Below are 22,422 nucleotides of genomic sequence, written 5' to 3' on the forward strand. Positions count from 1 at the left end.
GTTCAAGAAGACCACATCCAAGGTTCCAAGCAGGTGGCCATGCATTCCTTGATTGTTTTCTTTTCGTACCAAACGACCTAATCAGATCTCTAAGGTCTAAGTATTCGAGATGTCTAGATCCCTGTGGCTCCCCCCCAAACAAAACTGAGGTTAGCATACTCTTATAACCTTTGATCGTCGAAACTGACAAGCGTAAATCCTTCCTCAAGTACAGAAGGAAATCTGCGATTTGAGTCACAGAGGTACTGGATGAAGACACTTTCCTGTTCTTACACCACTTCCGGAAATTGTCCCACTTCGACTGATACACTGTGATTGTGGAGGTTCTTCTGGCTCTAGCCACTGCACTGGCCACCTCTCTAGAATATCCCCTCGCTCTGACCAGACGTTCGATAGTCTGAACGCAGTCAGACCCAGAGCGAGGGTATTCTTGTGAAACCTGTCGAAGTGGGGTTGTCTGAGTAAATCTACTCTTAGAGGAAGAGTCCTTGGCGTATCTACTGTCCATTCCAGTACCTCTGTGAACCAACTTTGGCCGGCCAAAACGGGGTATTAAGGTCATCCTCGTTCCTTTGCTCTCCCTGAACTTCTTCATCACTTTCCCCAGCACCTTGAACGGAGGGAAAGCGTACAAATCTAGGTTTGACCAATCCATCAGGAATGCATCGACCGCCACTGCTTCCTGGTCTGGAACCGGAGAGCAATATGTTGGTAACCTTTTTGTTCTGGCTGTCGCAAACAGATCCACTACCGGACGGCCCCACAACTTCCACAGGCTCTGGCAAACCTCCATGTGCAACGTCCACTCCGTCGAAAGAAGTTGCTCTCTTCTGCTCAACAGGTCCGCACCCACGTTCTTCTCTCCTTGTATAAACCTGGTGAGTATCACGACCTTTTCCTCTTCCGCCCAAAGCAGAATTTCTTTTGCCAGATCGTAAAGGGGAAAAGAATGAGTTCCCCCCCTTGTTTCCGGATGTATGCCAGAGCCGTGGTGTTGTCCGAGTTGACCTGCACTGTCTCTTGTTCCGAATCAACTCTCTGAAGTGCTTCAAAGCCAAGAAAATTGCCATCAGTTCCTTCCTGTTTATGTGCCACTTTGTTTCGACCTTGCTCCAAAGTCCTGACACCTCTTGAGGGCCTAATGTCGCTCCCCAACCCGCGTCCGACGCGTCGGAAAACAAGACGAGGTCTGGGTTCTTCTGCTGAAGCGACATCCCTCTTGCTAACCTGCCTGGAGTTAGCCACCACTTTAATTCCTCCTTTACTTCGGCCGGAATTAGAAAACTGGAAGGAATCCGTTGCAATTTTCTTGGCCATGAATCCTTCAGGAAAAACTGAAGAGGTCTCATGTGCAGTCTTCCTAAAGAAATGAACCTCTCTAGCGAAGAGAGTGTGCCCAGTAGACTCATCCACTCTCTTGCAGAGCATCGGTCTTTCTTTAGAAAGTTCTGCACCTTCCGAATGCATTGGGCTTGCCTCTCTGGGGACGGAAAAAGCCCGAAAGTCATGCCGATATCTGAATCCCAAATAAACTATCTTTTGTTGGGGCTCCAATTGAGATTTTCCCATATTCACTATCAGACCTAGGTCTTTTGCCAAGTCCAATGTTTGACTCAAGTCCTCCAGACATTGACTTCTTGATTGGGATCTTATCAACCAGTCGTCCAGATAAAAAGACACTCTGATCCCTTTTAAATGTAACCATCTCGCCACATTGGACATCATCCTCGTGAACACTTGAGGGGCTGTGCAAAGGCCGAAGCATAGGGCCTTGAACTGAAAGACCCTGTCCTGAATCACAAACCTTAGATACTTCCTGCTTCCTGGATGAATCGGAATATGGAAGTATGCGTCTTGTAAGGTCCCAGAGTCGCCATCCAATCCCCCTGGACGTACCGCTGCCAGTACTGAAATATCGTTTTGTCTCCATAGTGGAAACTTGGTCTTTTCTACGAAAAGATTCAGTTGACTACGTCCAGCACTGCCTCCAACCTCCCGAGGACTTTTGCAACCAGGAACAGACGGTTGTAAATCCCGGAGATTCGTGATCCAGAACAGGTTCTAGGGTCCATCCTTTCTCTAGCATGGAAGCTACTTGCTCCCACAGAGCAGCTTTCTTTCTCTAAATCGTTGTAACTTGTCACCGAGGGCTCTCGGGAGATTGCTGCGAGAGGAGGTCTTTTCAAGGAATCTTGTACCCTCCCGAGCTACGTTGACAGCCCAGGGATCTGCCTTCATATTCTGCCAAACTTCCCAAAAACCTTGAAGTCTGGCTCCCACTGTCGTCTGGAGGACTGAGTTCTCATTCCTTAGAGGGGGTCTTGGCTCCTCTTTTCGAAGGTACTCTCTTACCCCTAAAGGCGGGTCGAGCGAAAGTTCTTCCTCGAAAGGGCTGTTGCGAAGGCCTAGTATCCTTTGGAGTCTTCTTCACCAACTTGGTTGGTAAAAACTTTTTAACTGAAGAAGAAAGAAGATCTTGAGTGGCTTTCTGCGAAAGGGAAGAGAGCTATATCCCTAATCACCTCTGAAGGAAACAGCTGTTTTCGAAAGAGGAGAGAACAGTAACTCCGATTTTCTGAGAGTTAGAAACTCTTTTGAAGTGAACGAACACAACAGCGATCTCTTCTTAAGTACCCCTGCTGTGAATAACGAAGCCAGTTCATTCGTTCCGTCTCTCAGAGCCTTATCCATGCAGGACATAATGCTCTTAGCTGTTTCTAAGTCCTGCGAATCCCCTTCTTCTAGGGAGTTCGCCAGAGCTCCCAAAGACCAATCCAAGAAATTGAAGACTTCGAAAGTCCTAAAAATCCCTTTAAATAGATGGTCAAATTCTGAAGACGTCCACCAGACCTTGGCGACTGTAACGCCTGTCTGCGTGAGCTGTCTACTATACTGGAGAAGTCCCCCTGGGAGGAGGCAGGTACTCCCAGGCCCAGACTTTCTCCAGTAGCGTACCATACTCCTGATTTAGAAGCCAAACTTAGCTGGAGGAAAAAACAAAAGAGTATCCCGCTTCTTCTTTCTTTCCTTCATCCAGTCATTCACCCGTTGAAGGGCCTTCTTCGCCGAAATCGACGTCGTCATTTTAAGGAAAGAGGACTTCTTTGGAGTCGAGTCTTGGAAAACTGTGATAAGGGGGATAACGGAGCTGTCGGTTTAAATTCCCCCTCAAAAACAGCCATAAAGACGTGAAGTCAGAACCTTATAATCTGAAGAAGGTTCCGTATTCTTTTCTTCATACTTCCAATTCTTCTTCTGCTGAAGAAATGTCTTGTAAATCCTCTTCATATTGACGCTTCGTTGAAGGAATAGCGTCCTGCCGCCTGCGTCCTGCGGCTCCCGAGGCGTCGGCGTCCTGCCGCCTCTCGATGTCCTGCCGCCTGCGTCCTGCGGCTACCGAGGCGTCGGCGTCCTGCCGCCTCTCGCTGTCCTGCCGCCTGCGTCCTGCGTCCACCGTAGACACGCCTGCTTCCTGCCGCCTGCGTCCTGCGTCCATCGTAGACACGCCTGCTTCCTGCCGCCTGCGTCCTGCGTCCACCATTGGTCCCGCGTCCTGACGTTTGCGTCCTGATTCTTCCGAAACTATTTTCCTCCTAGCGCCAGTGCGCCCTGCGTCCTCGGCGAACGCGTCCTTGTCTTCCCTTTTAGAAGACTTAATTGGAAGGAAATCGTCCTTACGCCTCGAAGATGCTTGTTCAGGAGCATCCCAAGACACAGCACTGCCAAACTTGGACTGCATTTCCCGTAAGAAATGCTTCGTACCATCCTCCTGATGGTAGACAACGAAGGATGAGGATTACGAGCTGGACTGCGACCTAACGGAGAGCGATCTTGTACTCTACCCGACGGAGAAATACGAGGGGAGGATACAAAAGAAGATGGAGGCGATTCTCCCATGGAAATACCATGCCGAGACGGACGTATATCGCCAGTGCGTCCTGCGTCCTCTCTAGTACGAAAAATCCTTTTCCTCTTGATCGGTACTGCTTCCCCGTCTTCCGAGGATGACAACACCTCAGGACTACTCCAAGCCTCACTATCTTGCACCTGTCTCTCGAAAGCAGTTGATGTCCTGAACGTCCTCTTGAGTGGGCGAGACAACACTGCATACGACGATTCTCGCTCGGAGTCAAACCTTCCGAGGACGCACACTTCCCAGTTACGCCTTTTTCTGCGGCGAACTGCAACAGCCTGGGAACTTGCAACAGGACTGTTCGAAGGGACGCCTGACCGTGACAAAACCTCTCTCGCCTCCCTTCGACTGTCGACATGCCTTCTCCCTTGGGTCTGGGAGCTTGACAGAGGTCTAGGTCTAGGAGCACGAGAGAGACGATCAGACGCCCCCTCCACTACACTTTCACTGACATCGAAAGCACTAACTCTATCTGTAAGTCGCTGTATCTGGTCGCCCATGACACAAGGGCAGCGAAAACTTTAACAATATTTGTATCGTTCGCCTCCTCCGATACAGCAGCGGGCGCAGGAGATACCTGGGGAGAAGGAACTACCACTTCTACATTAGAAGGAGCTGGAGAGGAAATACAATCACTCCTTTTACTCGAAGAATTTGACTTCTCACTACGAGAAACAGATCTCCTTACATGATCTTTCTCAAGCCTCTCAACGTATTTCATAAAGACTTCCATTCCTTCTCTGATAAATTCTCACATTCAATGCATCTATTCTCCCAAGTACACATTCTCCCTACACTTCTTACAAACGGTATGAGGGTCGACCGAAGCTTTCGGCAATCTTACCTTACACCCCCTCTTTTACACACACTCTAACACTACTTCCAGAGTCAGACATCTTAAAGAACAATCCAAAGCGAATGCCAAGCTAACGTTTCCGAGTACAATACCAAAATCCAAGATCAGTCAGCAACGAGAATGAAAAATTCTAGCAGGGAACCACCAACAATGTTGCGGTCGGCTGGCAGAGAAAATCTGGCCCAATTGGGAACGTTTCCTAGCGCTAGCGCCACGGTAACGGGGTGGTGGTTGCCTGAACTACTAATAGGTTACTAGCGTTTGCCCGCGAGTTTTGAAATTTCTGCCAGGTGGAACGAGAATATAGCTATATATATAACCTGCCAGGTAAGTGTCATACATTAACAAATTCTTATTTATTCTGAATTGGCTAAATGAGGATCATGAGGATGGAGCTTAAGACATGCAAAATACTCCAATCCTTTGTTCAAATGGTGAATAGACAGCTGACTCACCAGACATTCTACAGAGGGGCAAGTGCATTTCTTGTATGTCCCAATTATGGGAGGTAACCCACCAGGTAAACATGTTATGGACAGGCACAGGTAGGAAGGTAGGAATTCTATGCGCAAGAATGGAAACTCATTCTTGGGTAGCTGAAGAATACGTGACATAAAACCTTAAGAAAATACACCCTTTTACAGTGAATACTTTGCACATTTTTATAGAACCTCCCAGCCTCATATGCCTTGCCTCTGTGAGGTCTGGGCTTAACAGCCTTTGCAAAACTACATAAAATGCTTTTCTACTACTTTACAAAAATACACTGCAAACAAATAAATCAGCTACTTACCTTTTGCAGTATTTGTGACCAATCTGGATGCATCCCCAAAAGTATTGCTATGAAGTTCTAATCGGATACTTCCACTTCCGTCACTTTTAAAAGATTTGCCAAAGCATCTGATTTATAACGATGCTTCCATTGGTAACCCAAGAACCCAGGACTATATTAGTATTTTTCACTTGTACTTCCGGACGAGAGTCTGTCACCTGTGCGTCACGAACGAACGTAGTATTTGTGGAAGGGTTTATTCGTATAGGTTGAGTAGTAGAGTTTCTCACTCCTGCAATGGCTGCCACATTACTTAAAGTTAGTGTCTGTGTGTTGGACAAGCCATTTTGCAAGCTGACAACAACAGGAATGTGGTTCTTGTTCCCACTGGCATCAAGTTGCAAGACATTTCCCACAATATTGATAGCACCGTCACTTGTTTTAATTTTCTTATTTTTACCTTTGGCACTAGTCATGGGAGCAGCAGTGTTTTTCAATGGATCTGGCTGTGTAGATCTTTTCAATGTAGCCCCAATTGCATTATTCACAATACCAATACTGTTGCTAACATGAATATGTCCATTGTAGCCTGTACTCACACTGATACCATCCTTACTACCTCCTGACCCAGATGGCACAGTTAACTGTAACTTTTTAGCTAATAACGGTTTAACATTGACAAACCTCTCCTGAGTACCACCAATATTCAATGTATTGCTTAAGCTGGAGTCACTAATGACTGAACCAGGATGAGGCTTCTTTAATGCATTTCGAAATGCATTTCTCAACAAATCCATACGGTGATCTGTTGCCAAATATCCACCAAGTCTTCTACAATTATACGTACAAGTCTGAAAAGGTATACATGGTATTAAAAATTTTTGCATTAAAACTATTTTATACATGCAATTCTCTAATTTTAAAATGAAAAATTTCTAATTAATTTATATTTTTCAAATCTAACAAACCCGAGATCTTAACACTGGGATAAATCTGGTGTCAGCAGGAAACTGGTTAAAAACAACAAAACACTAACAGATGTAATAATTAAGTCTATGTAAATAGGTACTGTAAATGCTCATTTGTTTGAATGCTTACACATATCTGTAAAAAAAAAAAATTATAGAACCATATGCTGTGCTTGTACTACTGATGGTTGTGTAAACTTTGGATTAGGCTAATCCAAAAGTCCAGGTGTATTTGCAGCATGTGTAACTTGTATGTTTTGATGCTTGTAAGGTTTTGCTCTTACTACTGATTTTATAATTATGTTATCTACAGTTTACCTTAGTAAAAACTCATTTAACTACCCCTTTACTAAATAGTATGTACTTACTGTGACTATAATTTTCACACATCTATCTCTTTTCACATATATTGTATAGTATACGTATAACCTTTTCATTAATAAGCACCATCCCCTAACGAATCCACCATACAGATAAGCTTCTGTATCAGCTCAACGTATATTCACGATAGGCTCATGAGCAGCAGTGACCTCCCTACAAAGTAATCTCTCTTTTTGCATCCTCTCTTTCAACTCCATGCAATCTTCCTTTTGTGTGAATAGACATATTTCTTTTGTCTTTCATATCTTGTGTATGAAAGACATTATCCATTGCAAGTACTTACCTAATTGACTTCTATTCTTTAACATAAAAACAAGCACTGCTTCATTTTACTGGCTTTCATTTTATGGTTCAAAACTCATATTTGCCAAGTATTGAATTAATAATTAATCATCAACAACACTAAGAACACCCTTTTTGTAGTGTCTGCAGCAACCCCTCATTATCCCAATTTAGCAGACTATTTTATAATGCCACAAAAATACTATATACTTCCAAATATGTTTCAACTTCGCATTCCTGCTTCTATAAGTTTTGCAGAAAACATATTCTACAGATACAGTAACCATTTTTTGCAATGACTCTGGATGGACAATTTAATCTGAAATTAATACTTTCTACTCAATAGACATAGTAATTTTCCTGCTGAGCATCTATCTTACATTGGACTGGCCAGTCAGACTACTGTGCCAAAAAGCTACATTTTGAAAAGTGGTCTAAAGATACTGACCACTACATCGAATATAGCATGGTTATCACAATTTTATGCTGTATCCAATTAATATTACTTTCAGTGGAGGTTAAACTGTGGAGTTATCAATGGTACAGATTTCATTCTAATCAGTTCACTTTACTTAAATGTACATAATTCAGCATGACAAATTTACTGATTATCTGTCAGGACCACAAGAATAAGTCAAGAAAATAAATCTTATCATCTTACAAGTTGCAGTGTTAGACTAACATTCTGTAATCTGTTTCCCGACCGCAGCAACTATTCTTCACATACAGTACTACGTATATTCATCTCTGAAGATCATTCTGATTTTTGTGAACATTTCTTATTCAATTGCTGTACTATAAGTTGCAATGATATACTATAATTGTGTAGTACGTATGTCCCCGAACAGCAGTCAAATTATCATCACAACATATCTCTAAATACCGTTTTATTTTTCTTAAATGCCAAACTGCAATGATTTTGTGTCATCATATGGCAGCAGGCATTTTTCTCCTAATACTATATATTCATCTTTGGACATTTCTAATTTCCATGATTTCTTTTTCATGTGAAGTATCAGTAATAATTAAAATTAAGAGTATATTATGAATGTAGGCTTGGTAGAAACATTGCTATTATGCTATAGTAATTAGTGGTTGGGTGAAGATTAGCCTACCAGTTGTTTCTGCTTCACGAAATGAGACACAGAACATTGTTAACTCTTTCTGGAAGGAAAAAGGTGGGCCTAATAAGCTCACTTACCATCATCTGAAGCACTTGCTCTCTTGCAACTAAAAGATGCAACACATTCCATTCTCCCAAGATACTACATCCTGACAATTAATGCTCCCCTTTTTGCCTCGCATTAACTTTCCATCCTATTGCAGCATCCAAATTGAAATTTTATCAATTCTTCCCAACAATCAAAATTTTTCACTGCCCACCTTGTATCCTTGACCACCAACTTTACAACCATAACTCAGGCCTCTCTGATATACACTTTGATAAAACTTTTGATCATATACAAAAGTGGTGACAATCAATGACACGGCATACTTACAGCGAGAGGTTTGGGTGGTTCTCGAACATAAAAATTATCTGCAGGTACAAGGGCCGGAACAATTCTAGATGGAGGCTGCCAATATGCAGGTGAGGGAGGCGTAGCATGAATGTGCGATGGAGTACTGGGAGGATCCATAGGGTGGTGGTGGAGGGTTGGATTAGGAGAGGGGTCACTGGGCGTCACTACAGTCGTCGAAGGACCTCCAAGAGTCTTGACCAACAGAGGGGAGGTAGCTGCTGCCCCTCCAATCACCATCCCTCCAGAGCTAGTAGCAGCCACTGACGAGCCACGGGGTGGGGTTCCCTGAAACACACAGTTAACATGCCAAAACAACACAAAAAAATACAAACAAACACAATGCAAAAAGGCACAACAATTGTTTCATTGCAAAAATTTATGTCAGAGTAACCTGCATTTTGAACGTTAGTGGTGAGTTCAGCAAAAATGTCAATGTCACCGAGATGAATATGAACTAAACCTCAAAGGCATACACATGACAATTAGTTCCTTTGACCAAGCAATTTGAACGATTAAGTTACCTTTCGTAAGTATAACTAAATGAATTTAAAGAACAGGTGGTAAACAAAGAATAACACAATTTTAAAAGATTATAAATATTAATATCGCTAAAATTAATATTGAGACACCATAATTACAAATGCAGTAAACAATCACCGTACAAAGTAACTGATTAAGTGAAAGCTACTGAAAATATCTGAGTAACAGGCTCTGAATCTCAGCAAACTCTAGGGTTGATGTATCAGAACACCACTACAAACTTCAAATGTTACAAGACCAGCGATTATCAAAAAAAATTACTGCACTTAATTACATATGGGTTTGCTAATATATCAAAGAAATCTCCAATAATTCTTACAATTTTGTATTTTCTGTTGTTCTCAAAACTAAATATGTATACTGTATTAATATGCCCCTCCTGCACCCTGTCCCTCCCAACTCCCTTCTCATAAATTTCTTAGTGAATCAGACACCACAGAAGGATTATATAACATTCAACAAAACCTCTGGAAAACCCTAAGGGAAAAACGGTCCCTTGGAAACACATGAAATACCTAGCTTCAAGGCAACCTATATAGGCAGTCCCCGGGTTATTGGCAGACTCAGTTAATGGTGATCCGGTTTTTTGGGGGCTTGTCTAACGCCATAAAATCGCGCGATTTTATGGTGTCAAACAGGCCAAGTTTTCAGTTATCAGTGCCATAAGGTGCATATTATAGAGTTATGGCGCCATGAGGTAGCTACCAGTGGACCATTAACCAGTTATCGGCGCCAGTAACCGAAACTTAGTGCCATAAGCACCATAAATAGCCAAGTTTGGGTTAATGGCAGTTTTTTGTTTATCAGCACCACGCCAAGAAAGGGACACCCACTGATAACCGGGGACTGCTGTATAGTATTCAACTCCTCCATCTACCATCCTACAACGAAGGCAACAAAATTAATGATAAATCAACAATCAACAAGATATAACAACATACAATTATAAACCACTACTGTAAGATATCATCGGATAACCAGCACCCAAGAAAACATCTTAACCATCATCAGGCATAAAACAGGAGAAAGATTTCAGATCTTGTGTAACAGATTTGCACTATGACATTTATAAAATAAATAACTAATAATCACAAAATTTTTGATCAATTTGTATTTTTATAACTAACAAACCTGCATCACAATATTAGAGGGAAAATTCTCTAGTGGCCTGCTGTAACCCAGATCAAAAATTAATACAAGGATTTTATTGGCAATGGGAGTCAGCCAATAGGGTGTAGGGTCATAGCCAACCTGCTTTATCCCAGCTACGTGGTGGCATATAAAGATACCCAACAAATAATGAATAAAATAAAAAAAATAACAAAAATGGCGAAAACAGGACTAAAAAAAAATGGAAGATGGAACAGACTAAAATAAAAGACAAAAAAATGGAGGATGGAAACTGGCTATATTTGAATTTTGGCAGAGGACAAGTAAGGATGATGATGTCAAGATATCCAAACATGAGAGAACACAGACTAAGCAGCAGGCAGCATAAACAAAGATGACTTACATGGAATGGAATCCAAATCTCAACACAGTGAAGGGAAGAAAATTCATGGAGCATAATGGTCAGTGAAGAAAGATAAATATGTGAAAAAGGGACAAATAGCTATACAATAGAACAAAGTGGAGAAAGGAAAACAAAAATGCAGAAGGAAACAGCACAATGGAGGCAGTATTTTGAAAATATACATATGAAAAAGAGTTGAAGGATTTTGACACGATAGTGACCTATAGATAAAGTGACATCTGAAGAAGTTATAGTAAGTGGAGTTCCAAAACTATCAGCATTTCCTGTAAACACTGAGGAGCAGATAGGAATATCTGATTTGATACTACATGAGATGGGACCATAAAAGAAAAAAGCATCACATCCCGAATAAACAAAGTTAATACATTATGCCACTAAACACAAACACAAAATCTTGAATGGAGACAGTGGCCTCCGGGAGCCGCTTTATGCAGATGACAGTGTTAACAGCAATCTAATGCAGGTGCTGTAGAATGTTTCAGAGATCAGCATCTGGATGGAAATGAGGCTGCTGGAAATCATCCTAAGCATGAAAAAGGTTTTGGTGACTGGAAAGGAAAAATGGGAGAAAAAAGTATGCAATAAGAAAAATGGCTATTTGGATGAGAATAAAACTCAATATAATATCCTACAAAGCTATTTGTGCAAAAAGATGCTGGGACTGCAAATTTAAAATGAACACTAACAAATGAAGAAGAAAGGAAAGAAGGCCATGTTATGGAAGCTTGGAGACAAATGAGATGTGACAAATATCTTCAAAATGCAGTCAAGAATCTGAGTAGCAATACGTACATGGATGTAGTAGAAAGTAACTGCTAGACTACAGGAAATGTGTTCTAATTGGAAGAAAAAGCTTGGCAACATGTCATACTATATAACCCCTGCAATGTTCTAAACAGCACAGGTATCCCACAAGCCAGGAAGGTGATGACATATACATAGCATGATAAAATATGAATATATATGATGTTATTAAGAAAAACTGGAAGCAATTTTAAACGAAAGATGAAACACGATACAGATGATTGGTCTGCCTCCCCATACAAAATTCACTCTGACAATTAGACAAAACTGAGTGCTTTTGGATGATTCAATAATGAAGTAAGAGAAGTAGAATGATGGTGGGGAGGCTGGAGAACTCACCATTAGAGTACATCTTAGCATGAGCATGCTTTCTGGATGACAACAGATTGGACTGAAGCTCATCTAAATCCTTGACAAATGTCAAGATTTTAAAATCAACTCATTTTTTTGTTATTAACAAACCTGCAGCTAACAAAATGGAAAAATTCTCTAGCGCCAGCTGGAGTCCCGTTAAGAAAAAAGTTACAAGGGCAGCTGACTGAACAGAACCCAGAGAGGCCTTAATGTTAACTGTTGAGTACCAGGATTACTTGGAATAGAAATGGCTTCTAATAAATTGATAAAATCACCCAAAAAGTTCTTAGGACAGTAAGCAACTGATAGGGGCACATGGAAGAAAGATAGGAAAAACACACAGCTACAGAGAAAAGGGGACTATCAGACATGAAGCCTGATTATTCCATTTCCTCTTTACATGATCTCTTCCCTACAAGGTTGGATTCTATGATGGTCTGGAGGCAGTATTAGTTACAGTGAAATAAATTTTCTTATTAACATTAGTATGCAGCTCTCTGGCCAAAGAATAAATATAGTCACATCAAAATAAAATGTGGTCGATTGGATACATCTGAAAAGTTCAAGAACAAACAAGCAGCAGTGGTAAAAAGAGCTATTAGAAGTGAAACCGATCATCTCACAAGGGGTCTGGCCACATTGGGTTTCTTTGGAAAAGCTTCACAAAAACTACAAAACCAGGTGGAGAGACAAGCAATAAATTTTTAATTATGCTAGAAAAAATCAAAATGCTCCTTGATACAAAATGAAGAGACAAACAACCTTGACTCATGATTACACAGTCAAGAAAAGTGAAAGCCAATCACTCTTGATGCTCCTAGGTTCATAGTCCGCTTACAATGCAATTATTATACGAAGTCAATTGATCCCTATAATAATTCTTCAAAAATGACAAACTGACATCATTACATTTAAGAATGAAACATTGCATTGTTCTACACAAAATTAAAGGAAGTTCCAATTAAGAATTAAACATTGCATTGTTCTACACAAAATTAAAGAAAGTTCCAAAACTTGACAAAAATACAAAACACTTCCACTGCCCCAAAGAAACATTCCTAACTCAACCAGCAAACCCAAATTTGTAAACAAAGAATGCTACACTGCAAACAACAGCCAATTTTTAATAAAAAATTCTTTTAACCACAAACCTAGTTCAAAATTCATCGTAAACTAATAAGGAGTCTGAATCTTTATTATACTACAGACAATTAAAAGCACAAAGGGATATTGCCTTAAATTACCAAGTAAATGAATTATAAAGATCATAGATTCAACGTAAATGTAGAATGGTAAAAGTTATGGATGAAAAAATGCACTTCTAAAGAAATTAAGCACAAGCATTTTATAAACCACAGACAATTCATCAGAAAACTAAATGCCTTAGCAATTTTTTGTACAACTTACCCTTGTTTATAACACGGGATCTGTTAAAACATGGAAACTCATCATAAAGTAACCAGATAAACAGGGCAGGCAAAAGGGTCACTCAAAAACTTAGATAATAGCTGGATTTTAAAAACAACTAACCTGTATTAGACTTGCAGCAGCATCTGGTGGTTTGGCAGCCCGCGTCTGTGCCTCTTTCGCTGCTCTATGCTCTAATAAGAGCTCATCAAACTTTTTAGAGCGACCAACGACGGAACGGCGTAAGCTAAGAGAATGCGTCTTGCACGTTAGTGAGCGAGTACATGGCTTTCCAGTTTCTGGCACTAACACACCACAGTGAACCTCAGGATCATACTCTCGGTCTTTGAGTGGCAATAGTTTTCTCTCTCCAGGCTTTTTCTTTTTGCTGGACTTCTTGGGTGATGGTGTTTGTGTAGTTGGGACCACAGTAGATGTTCCAGTGGATGTGTGTTGTGTAGGTGTAGTGGGTGCATTTGTAGGCGTGTGTGTTGGAGTTTGGGAAGGGGTAGCATTGGAAGTTATTGGGCCTGGAGATACTATACTTGGGACCACTACTGAAACACAGGTTTCTTTAATGTAGGCCGCCAATGTCGGCATTGAGAGTGAAGTTGTGTGGTGGCTGCAGTTACTGGAGCTTGGGTTCCTGCACCAATGACAACAGTGATCCCTTGACTTGTTGTATTTGTCCCTACTGCTGGTGCAGCACTGACTGAATTCCCTGCCATTCCTGGAGCTCCCGGTGAAGGAGCGACTGGAGTTGAGGCTGGTTGCTGCAATAAACCAGCTAACTGAGACTCCAATCCAGTGTTTCCCACTTTGACACAAACTGAGTTATAGAATTGACTGCATTTGTAAGTTCATCACAATGAGAGGAAATTTTCTCAATCTCATCAAAACTAAATGAGTCTACAGGTACTTCAATTAGATCAGACTGAGTGGTGTTAGTATATTGCCCCTGGACCCCATTTGATACTCCTGAAGATTATGTGCAGAAGATGCGGCAGCAGTGGCTTCAGCTTCCAAGAAAAACCTCACTGGTTATTTGCTCTAGAACGGGCATTGGTAACGGTTTCACTATTGTACTGTTGTGGTAAGGACATTCTGATTACTCAGGATGTGGGGGTTCAACATAATTTTCAGTATTTACACTTTGTTGATCGATATAAGTCATATTACCATTATCGTTTAAGTAGCACTGATGAGAATTACTGGGAAGAACTGTCTGTGCCAATTGCGACGAGTCAGGTGTGGCATTAAGAACAGCATTCAGGTCCGACTCACTAACAGTAGCTAATAAGTCTGCCTGAATTTGGTTCAACGTCGCCATGGACATGTGACCGATTGGCACTGCACAGAGCCTAAAAAGGATGCGAGCTTGTTTATTAAACCCAGGCCCCTGCAGATTACTACCACTCGTTGTTAATCCACAACCGGCAAGTCCTTGCGCTTCAACAATGTCATGCGACCCCACAAGGCCCGTCTCAATTTCCATTGTGGACCCTGTTATATGACTCTGAGAAGCAGCCAGAGCTTCAGCCTCTGCTTGGAGCATTGGGGGGGGGGGGGGGGCGCAGAGATCTTGTTAACCTCTTCTTCAACACTAGTAGTACTCTGACTGCTCATAGATACACCAGCAACAGCAGTAGGTGCCAAACTTGGAGAAGGCACTGCCATTGTAGTCATACCTTGGTGAGTTACACTTGGACAAGAAACACTAGGAGGCCCAACACTTGGTGGTCCAACACTTGGGGGACCAATGCTAGGTGGGCCTACACTAGGAGGTCCAACACTAGGAGGGCCAATACTTGGAGGGCCCACACTTGGCGGTGGACCTGTGTGTGGAGATGGGTGAGGCATTGTGTGCTGTGGCTCTGGTGGAGCAGGTGGAGGTAAACTTGTGGGTAAGGACTGTGGTGGTGGCACCATATCAATAACATTTTCAGCCTTCACTTCAGTTTTCAACTGTGGGAGACTGACAGGTGACTGCAGTAGGTCACATACTGGGGATGTTGGCAAGCTTCCTAGTCTACTGTTGCTACTGCTTACATTACTGCTGTTGCAACTACTGTTGACATGAGTGTCATTGTTAGTTTCGCTATCTCCGGTCATGTGAGATGCACGACTACCTCTCATGGGTTCTCTGTCATCTATTCTGCCTTCTATTTTAACAACAGGATTTGTGTTGATAGTTCGATTTCTAGTCTTTGAAGTTTTGCTGCCAGATACAGAGGCTCGCGTACCACCTGATGATTTAACAGGTGTCACTACTCCACCATGACGCAACTCTGAAACAGAAAAAGATGTTAATAACCTTGCACTTAGACAAGTATTTATCCTTGACAAAATACATGTAAGCATATACTGTACATATATAAGCACTCGCCCACTTTTACATGGGCATAGGTTCCAGAACCCAGGAATAATCCCCTCTAAAAATGCTTAAAACTGCCTTACAAATGCCAAATACCATGTACCCCTTAAACTAAAATGTTTATAACTGCTTATTTTAACAGTTCACTGCCTAATTGAATAGTTCAAACAACAATACTGTATACCTTAAATTATAACGCTAAAACAATTTATTTCAAACAAAATTACACCCTTACCCATCATCCCAAAACACCTGAAATCATCCTCCTATAACTGTTACTTAGGTATACGTATACACTCCTAAAATGCTTATAATTGCCTATTTTAAAATTTTTTTCATTGACCAACTGAACAGCTTAAACAAAAACATACCTCAGACTATCACCCCAGAACACCACAATAGCATTTCAATGTCATCCTACAACATTACATGCCTGCCCACGAGTGTTACTCATAAGTATCCCCTATAATTCAGACACGAACATTTTCTTTTGCCTGACGTACTTTGTGCATTGTCTACTGTACTGCTCATAATGTACATAACTTTTAATATTATACTATGCTGTTAGATAATTTTGAAAGTATATTTACTATACAATATGCATTTTAGGACAGTACTAGTATAAAGAGCACATAAAAAATATGTAGGTAGTATAGAACAACGGGACACGTTCCTCCAAACCGAGCACCATAAAGGAGGTGCAGACCAATCATAATTTAGCAGCAGGCAAACAAAATCAACAAGAATCATCCCAGAACTACTTCCATGGCTTGGAGCAAGGAGCAACCTCCACATACGACTAGAAGGTTTTTCGCCTAAGAAGAAATTCCCCCAAGCAGTCACTGATAAATCGACCCAGGAGACCACATACCCCTATTATAAAAGCTGGCCCGTCAATGATATTATTATTATTATACAGGCAGTCCCCCAGCTTATGACGAGCGTTCCGTTCTTGAGACACATCGTAAGCCGAAATCGTCATAAGCTGGAAAATCATAAAAAAATCTTAAGAAAACCCTACATTTTAATGCTTGTAGGTGTATTATAAAACTACGTAAACTGCATTTTTATTATATTTTTCATGAAAAAAACCTTCAAATATTGATTATTTTCCATTTTTGGAGTCATATTTCTTCCGTCAGATTGGCATCATAAGCGGTGTAACCCCGGAACATGCGTCATAACCTGGAAATAATTTCTGATGAATATAATTGAGAAGTGTTGTAACTGCCTGTATTATTATTATAATTCAGAAGATGAACCCTATTCACATGTAAAAAACTGCCCAAGGGCCTTTGACTTGAAATTCAAGCTTCCAAAGAATACAGTGTTTATTTGAATCAAGTAACAGATGGTAATGGGCAATACAGAAAGAGGTGATCAGTTATTCGGAAAAAAACCAATAAACTGTAAATTAACAAATCAATAATTAATAAATGAAAATGTAAGCAAAATATTAATACAAAATTTTAATTGTTTTATGGTAATAATACATTGCATCTTCGCTTCAAATAAGGAAGTTCTATTTGCATGACATCCTATGACAATGACAGGCTATTCTACAATCCAATGGTGTCCAGAATAAAGGACCTCTAAAACTATAAAGTTCAACCACGAGGCACAGTTACTTCACATTGGTGCTCAGCGAATCAGGTTACTCCTCAACAGGATAAAGATGATCTGGGATAAATTGTGAATATGAAAGATCTGTTAAGTTACAACTTATGAAAAAATTACAAACAAGACCACCAAATGTCAATGGCCCAATTCATATCTTGACAGAAGCAGACATCCAGGAAAGAGAACCATAATCTAGTAAAGGAAGGACAAATAACCTAAAACAGGATGCATTGATTTCATCACTGGTTTAAATATATGAAGCCTTACGAACAATACCTAACTTTCGTGCATTTTTTGCTGAAACTTTCATTAGATATTTCTCAAAAGTAGAATCGAGTCAAAAACTTACACCTAGAATAGTTAAAGCTTCAAGGATCACTCAGCAAAGCCACATCCCAGGAATGGGAGGATGGGGTGGAAAATCTGTGCAAGCTCTGCTAATCAATATTATTTTTATTTACTGGAGTTCAGCCTCATACCCCACCGACTACATCATTCACTGATCAAGTCCATGTCATCATTGAGGCAAAGAGCAGCTTCATTTCTCATAAAAGGAGGCTTTACTTCACTCACAAGTGTTGCATCATTGGCATACTGAACAATCTTGTTCTCCAGGCCAACCACCATATCACTTGTTTACACTAAAAATAAGTGGCCAAAGAACACTACCCTGTGGAGCTCAAGTACAATACATCTTGAACCAAAAAAGATTCCATCAACAGCAACTCAATGCTGCTTACCTGTAAGGAAATCTTGAAGTAATCCTAAAAAATATCCAGCCACTCCAAGAAAGTTTATACATAAGTGCTTTGTGATTTAATTAACCAAAAGCAGCACTAAAAATCTATTTGAATTACTCAGCATAGTAGTACAATGTTCTTCCCGTATTCACGGGGGATGTGTACAAGACACCCCTGTGAATAGTTAAAACCCGAGAATAGTTAGAACCGCCACTAAAAATACTTATAACTGCCTATCTTGAAAGTTCAGATACCAAATGTATACCTTAAATAACATCCTACTTCAAATATACCTAAAATTACTAACCATTATACTGTATTAATCTTTAAGGTTATATTATCAATATAATTTCAAAGTCATCTTAAACATTTTACCATTAAAAATATATACCTACAGCTAATAGCACAGAGAGAGAGAGAGATGAGAGAGAAGAGAGAGAGAGAGAGAGAGAGAGAGAGAGAGAGAGAGAGAGAGAGAGAAAATAACTCATAGACTCCGACTCCTTCCCCTCTGTCAATATGTATATCAAACTGTCATTTACTCCCCTGCCCTCCTTCCTCCAAGTGGATAAAAAGACTGGGAATCACCAATTTTTTTTAATCTTAGTCAATTATCTTTGAAAATTAGTCATAAGGTAAATCATTTATATATGTTACAAAACAAATAAACATATGAGAGAGAGAGAGAGAGAGAGAGAGAGAGAGAGAGAGAGAGAGAGAGAGAGAGAGAAGAGAGAGAGAGAGAGAGAGAGAGAGAATGTTACTGTTTACTCTCATTAAAATACCAAATTTGTAACTAATTTGTATTTTTTCATAACTAACAAACCTGAGGTCTTAACATTAGGATTTACTAGCGCCAAGCTGGAAACCGGTAGAATTAAAATTACACTTGTGAGATCCAGGGACTAATGGCATCTATACCAGGTCACGGGGCATGTATACCCAGAATGCCCACGGCTACCTGTGACCCATCAGTTATATTTCTAACCCAGTTTAGACTGCTAGAGGGGTGGTTCGAGGTGGGCCTTTAACTGTTAAGACCTCAGGTTTGTTAGTTATGAAAAATACAAATTAGTTACAAATTTGGTATTTGTTCATACACGAAACAAACCTTCGGTCTTAACATTAGGATAGACTTACTATTGGAGGGAGGTAAGTCTCTACAACTGACTGGAAGTTTGCCACCTTATCCATTTCCGAATATATAGGGAAATTCTAGAGAATGGACAATGAACCTAGGACCAAAGATATAAGCGGATCTATTGGTTTCCTCCCACTGGGTGTAGATACCATTCTACTGTTTACTCTTGTCCCTTGCGACTGGATCGACCTTCACCCCTCTTTCCTTATTATCCAGAGGGGGTGTGTTGCTACTGAAAAGTATATCATCAGTAAGATAGCTTCACAGTATGGCTGACCATCTCACCTGCATCTAGTCCGTTCCAGCACATGACGGTACTCTCCTTCATATTGCCCGTAGTTAAAGGAGTAGGAAGAAAGTAGTAAAGAAAAAAGACCAGTCATCCCATTCATTCTACTTTTCATACCTTCATCTTAGACTAGACGCAAACTGACCCGCCAGGGGCACTGGATGAACTATATCACTTGTTGGGCCGCCACCACTGGACCCAAGGAAAAGGTGTCCAAGGATCTATGGGCAACATCTTTCAAATAAAATGATGTGAAAGTTGTTTGGCGCTTCCACACGCCAGCTTTCAGAATTTTATCCACAGACATGTGTTCTTCTTAAATGCTAGGGAAGCACTCACACCCTGATGTCATGAGCTCTAGCTCCCACCTGGCTATCTGACCCTCTGTCTTCTGCAGTATAAGCATTTCTGATTGTCTCCCTTAGCCAAAATGATATTGTATTCTTGGACACTTCCTTCCTTTTCCGCGCCGTCCTGTACTTACGAACAACCTCTGGCACCACCCCCCGGCCTGAGGTGCCTTGTTCTATTTAAGTACTCCCTTAGTGCCCATGACGGGGCACAGGAGCATTTCAGCTTTGTCGTTGTCTACAAAGTCTGCCAAGGAAGGTATGGTAAAGGAGTCGAATCTGCCGTCTACTATTGTTGGATTTTGGGTCTTTGCCACGAATTCTGGGACAAACTCACACACCATTGATCTCCAACCTCTCGAGTGCTTTATGAGATATGAGAGGCCATGTAGCTCCCCCACCCTTTTGGTTGTAAGCCAGGGCCAATAAGAAGACTGTCTTCAGGTCTAGGCTCCTATCCGTGGACTGCCTTAGTGGTTCGTAAGGGGGTTTTTGTCAGACTACTCAGTACCTTGGTCAGATCCCAATCTGGGGTTTTTAGCTCCTTTGGTGGGCATGACTGTTCAAAGCTCCTCATCAGCATGGCCAACTCCCATGAAGACGATATGTCCACTCCTTTCATTCGTAAGACTGAGGCTAGCAGCCCTGTACCCCTTCACTGCAGATACAGACATATGTTTTTCTGTTCTGAGATATATCAGAAAGTCCGCTAACTGCTGAATAGTGGTACCGAGTGGAGACACGTTCCCCCTACGACACCAATCACAGTATGCTGACCACTTCCCTTGGTATACTGTCGCAGATGATTTTCTGATATTACCTGCCATCTGAGTTGCTGCTTTCTGCGAAAACCCTCGCTCTCGGAGGAGATACTTGACAGTCTCCACCCGTGAAGCGATAGGGACTTCACCGACTGGTGGTACCTCTCCACGTGAGGCTGACACAGAAAGGTTTGCTCCATGGAGTTTAACTCTCTTGGCACATCTACTAGGAGTTCCAGTAGGTCTGGAAACCACTCTGCTTTCGGCCATAACGGGGCTACCAGGGTCATCTTGAGGTTCTGAGACCGCATTACCCTGTTCAGAACCTGACGGATTAGACAAAAATGGAGGAAATGCGTACACGTCCAGATTGTCCCAGGGGTGTTGTAGCGCATCTTCTGCTGCTGCCTCTGCGTCCGGGACTACTGAACAATACACTCCAACTTTTGTTGTACCTGGTTGCGAATAGGTCTATGATCGGTCCTTCCCACAACATGAGCATCCTGTCCACTACCTGTTGGTGTAGGGACCACTCCGTTCCCAGAATCTGATCCCTGCGGCTCAACTTGTCGGCCACTATGTTTCTTTTTCCCGGAATATACCTGGCCTTGATGTCTACCAGGTTCTCTATAGCCCACTGGTGAAGTTGAACTGTCATCACATGTAACTGCCGAGAAACTAGGCCTCCTTGCTTGTTTATATAAGCTACTACTGTGGTGTTGTCTGACATCAATACCACCGAGTGTCCCTTTACTCTCTCCCTGAATTCTTGTAGAGCCAGGAAAGCTGCTTTCAACTCCAGCACGTTTATATGGAGTTCTCTGTCCTTGCAACTCCATTTTGCTGACACCATCAACTCCTCCATATGGGCTCCCAGCCTTCTAGTGATGCATCCGAGAACAGCAAGAGGTCTGGGGAGGATTGTTGAAGGGGGACACCCACTGTCAGATTGTCGTCGTCCACCCACCACAGCAAGTCTTTCCTCACTTCTGCCGACAAGGGAATTTGCTCGTACGGGTGATCTACTGTTGGTGACCAAAACTCCTTCATCCTCCATTGTAGGACCGAAGGTGTAGCCTTCCTTGTGGTACTAGCTTCTCCAGGGAGGTTAGGATTCCCAGCACCACCTGCCACTGTCTTGCTGGCTGTGTCTGCTTTCCCAGAAAGGCATTCACCACTTGTTGCATTTCTGTACTCTTTGGTCTGTCGGGAATACTTTGGCTTGTGTTGTGTCTATCACCATTCCCAGATATTCCAAACGTTGACTTGGATCCAGCTGCGACTTCTGCTGATTCACCACAATACCTAGGCTGTGACAAAGCTGCAGGAGGGTCGCCCTGTCCCTGAGTAATTTCTCCCTGGACTTTGCTATCACCAGCCAATCGTCCAGATATCTTATCAGCCTGATCCCCTGAGCGCGCGCCCATGCCGACACGAGGGTGAACACTCTTGTAAAAACTTGAGGAGACGTTGTCAATCCGAAGCACAGGACCTTGAACTCGAAAGAAAAAAAAAAAAAAAAAAAAAAAAAACTTTCCCTGCAAGACTGAAGCGGAGAAATTTCCTTGAAGACTGATGGACTGGTATCTGAAAGTATGCGTCCTTTAGATCGACTGTCAGCATAAAGTCTCCGATTCTGACTGCTTGTAGAACCGTTTTCGGAGTTTCCATCTTGAAACTGGTTTTCCTTATAAACAGATTCAGCGTTGACAGGTCTATTACTGTCCTCCACTCCCCGTTGGATTTGGGTACCAGGAAAATCCTGCTGTAGAAGCCTTTTGTCGGACTGCATACTTGTTGCACAGCTCCTTTTTCC

General features: G+C 41.7%; 2 pseudogenes; one reads left to right on the forward strand and one right to left on the reverse strand.

The window, feature by feature from the left end:
* Positions 1–22,422, forward strand: part of LOC135204059 (mucin-2-like) — a 203,661-nt pseudogene that overhangs the window by 126,976 nt on the left and 54,263 nt on the right.
* LOC135203812 (mucin-2-like) overlaps positions 5,540–22,422 on the reverse strand; it is a 46,797-nt pseudogene continuing 29,914 nt past the window's right edge.

The sequence above is a fragment of the Macrobrachium nipponense genome, chromosome 44, assembly GCF_015104395.2.
Source record: "Macrobrachium nipponense isolate FS-2020 chromosome 44, ASM1510439v2, whole genome shotgun sequence".
In the NCBI taxonomy this organism is placed as follows: Eukaryota; Metazoa; Arthropoda; class Malacostraca; order Decapoda; family Palaemonidae; genus Macrobrachium; species Macrobrachium nipponense.